Genomic DNA, 13,362 nt, shown 5'->3' with positions numbered 1-13,362 from the left:
ATCCTGGGTCATGGATGGCCACCAGTATTGTTGCCGCAGAAGCTAGAGGGTACGTGTACTGCCTGGGTGTCCAGAGCCCGGAGAGCAGTGAGCTAAGTCCATGAGGTGCTGACGATGGGCCGGTGGAACATAGAGGAGCCCCGCAGGACCTCCTGGCGGAGCAGGCTCAGAGGAATTAGCCTTGGAGATTTGTTGGTTGATGGTCCATTGAATGGGACTCACGATCATGGCTGGAGGGAGGATGGTCTTGGGGTCTGAGTTCTCAGGTTCAGGCTGGAACAGACGAGAGAGAGCATCAGCTTTGCAGTTCTTACTTCCCAGATGGTAGGTGACTGAGCAATTAAACCTTCTGAAGAATAAGGCCCAGCGAGCTTGGAGAGGATTGAGTCTCCTTGCTTCTCTGAGGTATTCTAGGTTACAATGGTCGGTGATGACTTCAAAAGGATGATGTGCTTCCTCCAGCCAGTGTCTCCATTCCTACTTCCCGGATGGCAGGTGACTGAGAAATTAAACCTTCTGAAGAATAAGGCCCAGCGAGCTTGGAGAGGATTGAGTCTCCTTGCTTCTCTGAGGTATTCTAGGTTACAATGGTCGGTGATGACTTCAAAAGGATGATGAGCTTCCTCCAGCCAATGTCTCCATTCCTCCAAGGCTAACTTAATGGCAAGCAGCTCTCTGTTCCAGATGTCATAATTTTGCTCCGCCGGGGATATCTTCTTAGAGTAAAAGGCACATGGATGGAGTCGTGGTGGATCACCCTGCCGCTGGGACAACATCGCTCCGACCCCGGAGGAGGAAGCGTCCACCTCGACAATGAAAGGGAGTTCAGGATTGGGGTGGACCAGAATCGGAGCGGTGAGGAAAGCTTCCTGGAGCTGGTGGAAGGCTTCTCGGGCAGATGGAGTCCAGGACGGAGACTTGGGCCAGCCTTTGAGAAGTGAAGTGAGGGGTGCACTGAGGAGGCTGAAGTTGTGGATGAAACGTCCATAGAATTTGGCAAATCCTAGGAAGCTTTGTAACTCCTTGACTGTAGATGGAAGGGGCCAGTTGGGGTCCTCTGGTCCATTTGGATGCCATGTTGATCTATGATGTAACCAAGGAAGTGAATGGAGGTGGTATGGAACTCGCACTACTCCAGCTTGAGGTACAGGTGTTGACGTAGAAAAAAGCACAAATGTCAGGGCATGTCAAAACTTCTCCAGGCCCCAAATCAGCCTCAGACTCCAGAGGGTTAACTCCCTCGAGTCAGAGGTATCGCCGGCGATACCACCTCAGTTTTTTTCGTACCAGTGTGAAGGAGACTCAAAATACTCTGTCAATGTTGCACATAAAATTAAGAGTTATACACCATTTTAATCTGTGGAATATCTTCTTTTATTTGTGTACACTCAGAGTAAAAACAAAATGTTATGCTTTTTGCAAAATAAAGAAAACTAACATGATGCGTGATCTCTCATCTCCCTCTGAAGGAAGTCCAATCTGATAGTTCTCAGAAAATGAAGTGTAACTTAGTGAATACTAATCACAAAAAAATTAGACTTATGTCTAAAGAAACGTTGAAATGTCAGGTTTTAAATCGTGTAAGTCAAATCGAAAACAAAAAATCTCTGTTTATGTAATCTGTATGAAAAGAGACACATGTCAGACGCCCTTGATTCAGCTCATTATCCGCTAATGCGGCCACGCCCACGAGCACTATTCAGACGCAAATTCTGAGGCAATACATGTATACATCGTCTCAATCATGTATTTATTGTCTTGAAAAGTGCTTATCTGTATGTTAAAGCCATGGTTAGCGATCTCTGGAAGCCTTTGTTAGTTCCTGGAATGTCACATGGTATATGCCTGTTCTTTTACTGAGATATTTGTGGACTAAAGGTGCATAGAGCGCCCTCCAGCTGCAAGTATGAATTGAAAACACAGTATCCAGCATTCATAATGATGACAATAAATATAGAATAAATATTACTCTGTATAGAACATTGAAATAAACATATGATAATCCATTAATATTTCTCCAAATGTGCATGCTTTTAAGCATATTAAGAAATTACAGTCAATATAAGATTTTAAGAGTAAAACAAAGGTCAAAATGTGAAGCTTGAGTCTTAGATCTTTTTAATGATGTATAGTTTGTCAACTGCACATTAACATTTAGGCTATATATAACAAATATAGTAGCCTATATGAAATCCCATAGAGGTAGGAATGTTCAGACACTTTGCATCACAGAAATACATTATATTTTAATGTATATTAAAATAGAAAACCATTATTTGGTTAGAGACTTGAGACTTCTTTTAAAAACTTTAGTAATGCGTCCAATCTTTTGACTGGTAATGTAATTTAAAATAGGCCTATACAAAATTTTCTTCACATGATGTGCAATAATACGTGCCTCCACACATACTGTGTTTCTTGACAAAAAGTGAATCAATATATTACAAAATGTAAATCAATATATTGTTTTATATGAACGAGTAGGCAGGATAATTTTTACATACTTTTGAAGCAAAAACTCTAGTCTACAACCTCCAATACCCAGAAAGCTTGTAAACACAGATTTAATATATATTTTTTGTCCTTATTTCAGTGACTTAAGTTTTTTGTTTTTTCAATAACCACGCATAAACGTTATTCCTTCAAAAAAAAAAAACAATTACATACATGTTCCTCACATATTATTGTAGCCTAGTTTATGCTGAATACAGTGTAATGACACTTTTGTCATTAATATGTTTATGAACAACTGAAAAACACACAAATGTAAGGGCATGTCAAAACTTCCCAGGGCCCCAAAAATCCTAAAAACCCCAGAGGGTTAATTGTTTTTACACGAGGATTGAGTCCCTGGTGGAATGCCGTGATAAGCACTTGCAGCCGCAAAAGTGTGGAATCGGAGAGCATACATACTCACGGTCTCTTCGCACTGGGCAGATTGAACAGTTGGTTGTGCACGGAAAGGTTAGTGGTATTCCACTCCTTCGTTAGTGGTACACAGGACACAGACGAAGGAGTGGAAACACGGGAACATCAGGTAAGCAAACGGGTAAGGATTCCAGTGTGACACTGTCAAATAAAATACATGTTTTACCGCTCTATTTATTACAATGATTTTATATATAATAGAGTTTTAATTGGTTTACATGTTGTCTTAGCCATTTTATTCCTCTTACGTATTTTAATGTGTGTATGGGTCTGCCTGTCATGTGACTGATCACATGACAGGAACCAGGAAGTAAACCACTATAAAGGAGGCAGCATGACAAACAATCACCCCCTCATTGCAAACACAATAGCTGGACTGTGGAGTTACTTTTATGGACTTGCCTTTCCAGCCAATCACATCACTTTCCGTGGACTTTGTATATACCAGTGATGGCAAAATGAAGCTTTGTGAAGCACCGATGCTTTCCTCTCAAGTGTATCGTAAAAAGGTTCATTACTCGAAGCTTTTCAACATGGTGCACACTAATGACATCTTGTGGTAAAAAGGTTGAAAAAACTGCGTCCCAGTTGCGTCCCAGTTGACACAGCTATTATTGGAGTTTCATGTAATAAATCAGTTTGTGCTATGAAAAGCGCATAAAACAATGTGAATTATTATTTTACGTTAGAAAAAAAGTCTTTCACGTTTCATTTCACTTACACGATTTGAATAAATAAGTCTGAATAAAATTTGGGGGAGAAATAGGCAAGCTTTGGCATATATTATCAAAATAAATGATTGTCATAGAATTAAGTATGAACTGGGAATAAATACAAACTGAACACATGTAAATATTTATTCGTATTATGGCATATAGTTTTGCTAAAAAGCAAATGACACTTCACATCTGGGCAAGGGTTCACGTTATGTGAATCAGAATACGAAGCAGTCACGTGGTTAAGTGCCAAAACGAAGCTTCGGACGTCACCGATCACATGGTTATGGCAAAACGAATCAAGCTCCGATACAGTGCTTCACTGTGAGATGTTTCGTTTTTTTGATACAAGCTTCGAAGCCTCGGTGTCAAACATCACATCACTAGTATATACACCGGTGGACATTTCTCACTTGCACATTGGGACTTATCAGCACACTAGGATTCTTATGGACTGTTTTATGGTATGGTGCAAATGGACTCCCTGCTTTTAAACAGCCTAAGTTATTCTATTTTTATTGTGTTAAGTTCTTTGTGAATATTGTAAATACACTTTATTTATTCATTTCTGTTGTCTGTCTCATCTTTTAAAATGCTCATAACCTCTCACACAGTTTAATCTGACCCCATTTTAATCCATGTAAAATCGACCTATTGGGCCGATCGTTACACCAGGTAAGTGAAAACAAGACCAGACACTGAAGTGCAGGGAGTGTGAGTCTATATAGCGCTGGTGTGATGAGGTGCAGGTGCAGATGATCAGTATTCCAGTGATTGTGAACGTGTGGGCGGAGCGTGGAGCTCTGGTGACGATGTGTTGTTGTTAGTCGTTGGAACCAGAGGTCGTGTTAACCGAAAATTGTCCGTCATTGACAGAATTTTTTTTATCAATGACGGAAAAATCTGAAGGCCGTCCATCACATTGACAGATTACACTGAGGGTGATCTATTGTAAATTGTAACTGTAATGCCCACCCCTGTCCAGTTGGTGGCGAGTGCGCTCCAATGTAGCAGCAGAGCACTGGATCCAGAACAAAAATTAAACTGGCACAAATCTTTTGCTATGCGTTTGATAATGCACAGGCGAGTACCTAGAAGCTAAAGAGCGCCAAAACGGTATGTATTGCTTGAATTTCTTAATGAAATGGACAGAATTTGAAATATGAGACTTTGTTCCATATCAAAAGCAACACAAAGCTTTAATCCTATTGTGATTTATTGGATGGGAGGCGCACTATGTACTGTTTATTCATCAACTGAAAACAGCATATACCAAAAGATCGACTGGGATTTACGAATCGATATTGGTCTCATGAATGTGACCAAAACAGCAAGGAGAAACTTTAATTGTTTATTGATAACGTAATGTTTTCTGAATCAGTGTCGGCTGCAAAGAAGAAGTTGACATACTGACTCTCGTCATCTCCTCATAGTGGACGCGCCTAGAGAGAGAATGCACATTTCATTCGGTTTAGGCTACATAATCAGAGTAGCCTATTTCTTTTCGTTTTGAATGATTTAGTTTTCATTAAAGTAGATATTTAAAGCTTTCTATAGATATATTTCTCATGTCTGTGAGTCAAGCAGCCGCAGTCGCACCCGCGCCTCCATGTCATGCTTATATTTTCTACTATATTTGTTTCTTATTTATTACATCCAGGTAACTGGTAGATGAAACATTGATTAAAATTGAGATACAATTTTTACAAAATGAAATTCACTTTAAAGAAAGGCTTTCTACAAAACAAAACCTAATGAAGTGGTCAAAATCATGTCTGACCCACTCCATGTCTCCCGATATATTGACCATCTTATGATGTATCCTATCTTACTCATGCTGTTCACTTTTCATAATCAAATAGATGAATTCAAAACATAACATAGGACTATTTAAACATAAATATGAAACTACGGTTTCTTTAATTGCTACCAACACGTACAGTACAGAGAAATTTCATGTCGTGAGCAAGAGCGGATCATGAGTCACAAGTCGGATCAAGAATAATTTATTTTTAGACTTATATTTAATATTAGGGTCATCCAAGTTATTTTACATATTTTAAATGTTTTTTTTTTTTTTTTATGTAATGCAATAGTTACTTTCTCTGGTAATTAGTTACTTTTATAATGATGTAACTCAGTTACTGTGCTACTATTTGTGAGAAGTAGTAACTAATTACTTTTTTAAAGTAAAGTGCCCAACACTGGTGCAGGGTGTGGTATTGAACATGAAAAGTTACGCAGTCTAATCTGTTAATCTTTTCTTCAGAATAAATGGATAAGCCTATATCAGGGGTAGGCAAGTTCAGTCCTAGAGAGCCGCTGTCCTGCTGAGTTTAGCTCCAACCTTAAATCAAACACACCTGAACAAGCTAATCAAGCTCTTCAGGATTACTAAGGCTACAGGCAGCTGAAGGTTTTTTTCAGGGTTGGAGCTAAACTCTGCAGGACAGCGGCTCTCTAGGACCGAACTTGCCTACCCCTGGCCTATATCATCCTGTAGGTTCATAATTAAAAATGAAAATGTGAACAAAAATAAAAGCAATTAAATGTGTATTATAATTAAAATATGAAAATTAAAATGACGGGTAATAATAGATTATGACAGAATTTTTACGACCCTGTCCGTAAAAACGACGGACAATGTTAAAGTCTAATGCAACCTCTTGTTGGAACTGACTCTGTGACACCCAGATCCTCCCAGGGATAAACTCCAGTGTGAAAGGAATGCTTCAGAACCTCACAGAGATGGTATAATGGTAGCTGTTTCTAGTGATGTGACATTTGAACCGAGGCTTCGGAGCTTGTGCAGAGCATAAATGAGCGTGCCAGATGAAGCCCCGATTCGAGGCTTTTGTTGGTAATGTAGAAATCATGTGACCAATGACAAACGAAGCCTCACTTTCTGTCCAATCACATGCGTGATTCCCTTTGAGTGTCAGAAAGTTCGAACCCCAAGATCTTACTTTATGAGGTTTTCATAGGGGCCCCATTTAGACTCATTCAATTACATTTTTAAATACCCAGCCATACAAATAATATGAAGAATATAAATTATTTCAGGAAAATAATATATTTGCTATATACGTCTACATTTATTCTTCTGTTACATCATATTGATATTCATACTGGCATTAAATGCCACAGTTTAATGGGTAAATTAAATTTAAATTAATTTATCACGTAGATAAATTCAGCACACACACATAATATTTGAGCACGTAACATGAAACTGTGTGGTGGCTGCTTCGTCCAATGAAGCTTCTTTCACAGGGTTTTGGCTGCTTTATTTTTTAATAAACACCAGATGGCACTGTTTTCGACACTCTCAAAGCTTTGAATCTTTTTCTTTGAAAGTCCACAAGACAGGGGAACACAGGCTGGGATCATGATAGATGGGAGGAATTACAGACCAGATGAGCCTTTGTGCACAATGTCACAGCATATGTAAAGTTAGTCTGCTTTCCAGAGCGAATGATTTTTTTTTTTTTTCATACTAAATTTATTTCAAAGCATAATCTTAAAAGTTTAAATTAGATCTTTTAAAATTAAAAAGTTGATTAAATCCAATCTTTAAAGTTTTATTAAAATCAAATATTCTTCCAAGAAGTCTACTCTATCAAGATAACATCTGATGCCCAGAGTTAGAAATGATTTTACTTAAATTTAACCTGAAGTATTATTTTTTTATTAAACAGCATATGTTCAAAAACTTTAAAATGTTAAATCAAAAACTGTGCTTAGTCATCTTAGATCTCATTTATACAGAAAGAATCAAGCGGCATTTTTGTCCATGCAACACACATTTTAAAGTCCCCCAATAGTCAATTTTATCCCTTAAAACTCCTCTTTGATCACAAAGATGACACATTTAAACATTTTTCCTGTGAAAAAAAAAAAAAAAAAAAAAAAAAAAATCTTCATGCCTTAAAATAGCTTGAATGTAACTCTACACCCTTGCTTCATTTTTTTTTTTTATTATGCAAACAGACAATTACAATATTTACAGATGAGAAATTAAATGCAAAATACAAATACAAAGACCATCAAAACATACATAACAGCCAATAATATTTGTGTATGTGTGTGTGTAACTGTAAGTGTAACTGGGTGTGGAAGTGGAAATATATGAATAAAGGAGCATGTAGGGAAGTAGAACAGACATAACCAGAGTAAAAAAAAAAATGAATAAAAAAAATAAATACATGAAATAAAGAAAAAAATTTAATGGCAATAATAATGTTACAGACAGAAGGGTAGGAGACAACAGGATGTATGGAGAAGGTGATTTATTAACAAACAGCAGTGAAGCACAGAAAAACAGTTACGTGGATGATATAATGGCTAGAAGCTGAGTGGTGAAGCAGACTCACAGGGACGGTAGGATGACACACACACAGAAACAAAGCACGAAGACTGGGAAGTACGCTGGAGTGGAATAGGTAGGTATCAACGAGGAACAGTCCAATACTTATCAACGAGAACGGACAACTAAGTGAAGTGAGTGGTGTGCTCATGTAGGGCTGTGGTGATGAGTGGATGATGCTATGTGACAGGTGTGTGTGATCTCAGAGTGGAGGAGTGAGTGCAGGTGTGGGCCAGGGAGGATTATGGGAAACTGTGACATAATAATAATAATAGTATCACACAAAAAAAATGGAGAATGGATGATGAGGAGGGTGACAAAAGCAATAGTAATAGCAATAATAATAATAATAGTAATAATAATAACAATAATAATAATGATTAATTCAATTAATAAGAAATGACAAATAGTAATAATAGTATTTATAATAGTAAAGGATCAGGTTAAAGGTTAGTTAAAGGATCAGGAAGAGGACAAATAAAAAATAATAGTAGTAATAGCAATGATGATGATGATAATAATAATAATAATAATAATGGTAATATTGATACAGCTATTATTAATAATATAATAGTAGTAGTTGTAATAGCAATAATAATAATAATAATAATATTGATACAGCTATTAATGATAAGGCATTATAAAGCTGCCTCTGATCCCCCCATGACCACAGCATAGGTTAGACCCCCGCCAGCGTCATGTTGCAATGGGCCATCAAGGTGAGGTGCTGCGGGGCCTAGGGTCCTAAAATCCACACCCATCTCCGGCCACCCCACACACGCTTACCCTGTCTTTGCATTTTTTTTTTGTTTGTTTGTTTGTTTGTTTGTTTGTTTGTTTTTTGTTTTTTAATATGGCTGCATTCATTGTTATACTCATGATAGGCATATGTGTATGTCAACTAGTGTATAATGCATTAAAAAAGCATGGCGTGCAGCGTGGAACCAGCCCAGTGCAAAGCCCAGGCCGCCATGCCCACGTCACACTTACCCAATGTTTTTTTTTTTTTTTTTTTTGCTTTAAACTTGTTTAAGCTCTAAATCAATGTGTATGCACCTCATCTAATATGTGAAGCATTAAAACAGCAAGACATGTTGTGCTGAACCAGCCAAAGACAAGAAATCCCAGGCGAAGGTACAAGCTGGAGGGCGAAAGTCCAAGGCCCCGGCCCCACATCACACCCACCCACCCACCCACCCAATTGGAACCGCACATGGCAGGGACTGGTATGCCATGGCCAACCAGGGTCCAGAAGCAGCGAAAAAGAGAGAGAGAGAGAGAGAGAGAGAGAGTGAGGGAGAGGGAAAGAGAGAGAAAGAAAGAGAGAGAGAAAGAAAGAGAGAGATTTAAATATAATCTTATAAATATTTTATTTAAATTTGATATTAGTCTGTGTTGCTACCTCTTCCTGACCCCCTCCCCCCAATCATGTGTGAATATTGATAGTGTATCATTGAAGATGGCTTCAGACAAAGAAGGTCAGAGGATTCATGACTGCTGGAAGTTAATGAGAGATGACCAAGAAGGATGTAATTCTGATGTATTATTTTGAGTGGAAGTAGACAATTTTTCCATGGAGATGTACTCTATTAGTAAATTTTTCCAAGTTGTAAAGTGTATGGTGTTCCTTGATTTCCAGTTCATGAGGATAGTTATCTTGGCGATAGTTAGAGCCACTAGGAGTAATTGACTGTTTGTACTGTTTAAATTGATTATGGATATGTCATCTAATATACAGAGGGAGGGAGACAGCGGGATGTGACATCCCATAAGGTTGGATAGTGATTCAGTAACGTTTTCACAGAATTTTTTAACTGTGGTGCAATTCCAAATAGCGTGTAAATAGGTGTCTGCAGTGTTTTGTGTGCAATGTGAGCATGTTTCTGAAGTAAAACCCATTTTAAATCATTTCCGTCCAGTTAAGTGAAATATATGAAGTACTTTATACTGTATAAGTTGTTAGTTGCCGTTTTTTGTCATGAAGTAGATATTTTTGCAGATTTGTGTCCAGAAAGTGGCATTGGGAGCAATGGATAAGTCTGACTCCCATTTAGCATTGGGTAGGCTTAATGTGTTGTCTGATTTGGATGTTATTTTATATATTTTGGAGAGTAATTTTTGTTTGGGGAGGTTATATTTAATAGCTCTGAGATTGGAGGGGAAAGGTCTAGATTAATTGTCTGAGTGTCGATTTTTGATTGAATAGATGAATTGATTTGTAAGTATTCCAAAAAACAATTACTCCCAATGCTGTATTTCTGGACCAAGTGGGAAAATGGTGCCAGGTTGTTATTAAGGAGGATGTGTTGAAGTTGTGTGATGCCCTTATCTGCCCATGTGCGTAAGTTGAGTGGCTACTTGTTAACTATAAAATCTGTGTTATTCCAGATCGGGTTGTATTTAGATGGTGCAAGAGGAGTGTTTGTGATTTGATGAAATTTCCACCAGGCTGTCAGAGCTGCGGCTATTGTCTGTGTTTTAAAACAGTGATGCTTTTTGATTGTCTGATTAGAGAAAAGTAATTCTGAAATGTTAATGTCCTTACAGATTGACTGTTCAACATCTAGTCATGTGCTTTCTGATGGGTTAGGATGAATCCATTTGTATATATTTTGGAGCTGATTGGACAAAAAGTAGTGGTAGAGTGTGGTGCTCCCAGTCCTCCTTGTGTTTTTGGTTTCTGTAGTGTAGTCAATTTAATTCTTGGGGTCTTATTTTTTCCAGGAGAATTTAGTGATGATTGAATCTAGTGATTTAAACCAGGTGAGGATGGGTAGTGCTGGAGTCATTGTAAATAAAAAGTTTAATTTAGGGAGTATAGTCATTTTAATTACAGATATCCTGCCCATAATGGATAGTGGTAAGTTCATCCAGCGATGAAGGTCATCATTTATTGTTTTAAGTAATGGAGTAAAGTTGATTCCAAACAGCTCTGACAGCCTGGGGGAACCTTAATGCCTAAGTATGTGATATAATTGGAGCACAAAGGAATAGGTGGTGTCTGGGATGTCACATCCAAGCTGTTGGAATGTAATGAAAGTATGGCAGATTTACTCCAGTTTATTGAGTACTCAGAGATATTTGAGAATGAATCGATGAGCTTAATCGTTTCTTGTAATGATGATGGGGGGTCTTGTAAATATAGTAATATATCATCAGCGTAAAGACTAATTTTGTGGTGCATGTTTAGTGATTGAATTCCTTTAATGTAGCTGTTTTGACGGATGGCTGCTGCTAATGGCTCAATGAAAATGGTGAATAATGAAGGGGAGAGTGGGCATCCTTGTCTAGTCCCCCGTTGCAGTGTGAAGATATGCGATGTTTGTCCATTGGTGATGACAGTGGCTGAAGGTGATGTATACAGAATTTTGATCCAATTAATGAATGACTCCCCAAAACCAAACCTCTCTAATGTGGAAACAGGAATTTCCAGTTGACCCTATCAAAAGCTTTTTCTGCAGAGTAACTATATGTTACATACAGAAGGGGACAGAGACACAGGTAAAGTGCAAGTAATGTTTATTGAACAACCAGAGATGGCAAGCTGAGTGCAGGTGAGTGAAGACAGGTATAATTCGTGGCAGATGATGATCGTGGAACTGATACTTGTCTTGTATTTACAGGGATCGTGGATGGCTGGCAGACGTGGAGCAGACAAGACACAGAGACACTCACAGGAGACACGGAGAACACTAGGAGTCATGGAGAATGCTGGAGACAGGTAAGTAGTCATTAGAGGAGTCCTTAAGGTAAGCATAGCAGGTAGGTATGCGTTAACGAGACCGGACAGTGACTGTGTGTGTGAGAGTGCCTCTTGTAGTGCTTGTGATGATGATACTGATGCGTGACAGGTGCGGATGATTAGTATTCTGGTGAGGGAGTGCGCTGTGATTGGGTGACTGTGGAGCCTGGCGTGTCTGTGACACTATGATGGTTTTGGTTTTTTGAGTTGATGAGTAATGCATTAAGTTAAAAAGTCTGTGTTGTTGGATGAAAGTCTACCTTTGTCTACATTGATTAGGGAAATCGGACGATAACTTGATGGTATTGTTGGGTCTTTATTTGGTTTAAGAAGGAGTGGAATTATGGCTGTGTTCATATTATCTGGGAGTTTTGATTTTTGTTTTGATTCATTAATCATACGGATGAAGAGTGGTGATAAAATGGACCAAAAGTGTTTGTAGAACTCAGCAGGGAATCCATCAGGGCCTGGTGCTTTATTGTTTGGCATGAGTTTGAGGGCATTAAAAAGTTCATGTTCTGTTAAGGGAGATTCAAGAGTATTTATTTGATGTTTACTGAGTTGAGGAAGGTTGATATTGTTGAGAAATGAGTCAATGTCTTTCTGATTTTCTTTCTTTCTTTTACTTTCTGAACCCTTTTAATTTTCATTGTTACGCTGATGATACTCAGCTATATATTTCTTCACGCCCTGACGAAACTTACCAATTTGCTAAATTGCTAAATGTATAGCTGATATAAAAAACTGGATGACCAGTAATTTCCTACTACTAAATTCAGAAAAAACAGAGATTCTAATTTTTGGACCGAAAACTACTTCACGCAATAACCTAGAATACTGTCTAACACTTGATGGCTGCTCTGTTAAGTCTTCTTCGCCAGTTAGGAACCTGGGTGTGCTCTTTGATACCAATCTTTCATTTGAAAGCCATGTTACTAGCATCTGTAAAACCGCATTCTTCCATCTTAAAAATATATCTAAACTACAACATATGCTCTCAATGAAAAATGCAGAACAGTTAGTTCATGCGTTCTTGATCTCAAGGCTAGATTACTGTAATGCTCTACTGGGTGGTTGTTCCTCCCGCTTGATAAATAAACTACAGCTCATACAAAATGCAGCAGCTAGAGTTCTTACTAGAACTAGGAAGTATGACCACATTAGCCCAGTTCTGTCATCACTGCATTGGCTTCCTGTTAAACATCGTATAGATTTTAAAATCTTGCTAATTACTTACAAAGCACTAAATGGTTTAGCTCCCCAGTACCTAAGCGAGCTCTTAAATCATTATAATCCTTCACGTTTATTGCGATCTCAGAATTCAGGCCAGCTGATAATACCTAGAATATCAAAATCAACCGCAGGCGGTAGATCCTTCTCCTATTTGGCACCCAAACTCTGGAACAATCTTCCTAGCATTGTTCGGGATGCAGACACACTATGTCAGTTTAAATCTAGACTAAAAACACATCTATTTAACCTGGCATACACATAACACATTATCAACTTATATTTTCAAATCCGTTAAAGGATTATTAACCCTCTGGAGTCTGAGGCTGATTTGGGGCCTGGAGAAGTTTTGACATGCCCTGACATTTGTGCTTTTTTCA

The 13,362-nt window shown here is 38.2% G+C and overlaps 1 protein-coding gene across 2 annotated transcripts in view; it reads right to left on the bottom strand.

Moving 5' to 3' along the window:
* plxdc1 (plexin domain containing 1) overlaps positions 1-13,362 on the bottom strand; it is a 448,642-nt gene that overhangs the window by 114,568 nt on the left and 320,712 nt on the right. The gene's annotated exons all lie outside the window — the stretch shown is intronic.

This window comes from Megalobrama amblycephala, linkage group LG20, assembly GCF_018812025.1.
Source record: "Megalobrama amblycephala isolate DHTTF-2021 linkage group LG20, ASM1881202v1, whole genome shotgun sequence".
NCBI classification, from domain to species: Eukaryota; Metazoa; Chordata; class Actinopteri; order Cypriniformes; family Xenocyprididae; genus Megalobrama; species Megalobrama amblycephala.
Note: the sequence above shows the minus strand (reverse complement) of the source record. Positions and strands in the feature narration are given on the sequence as shown.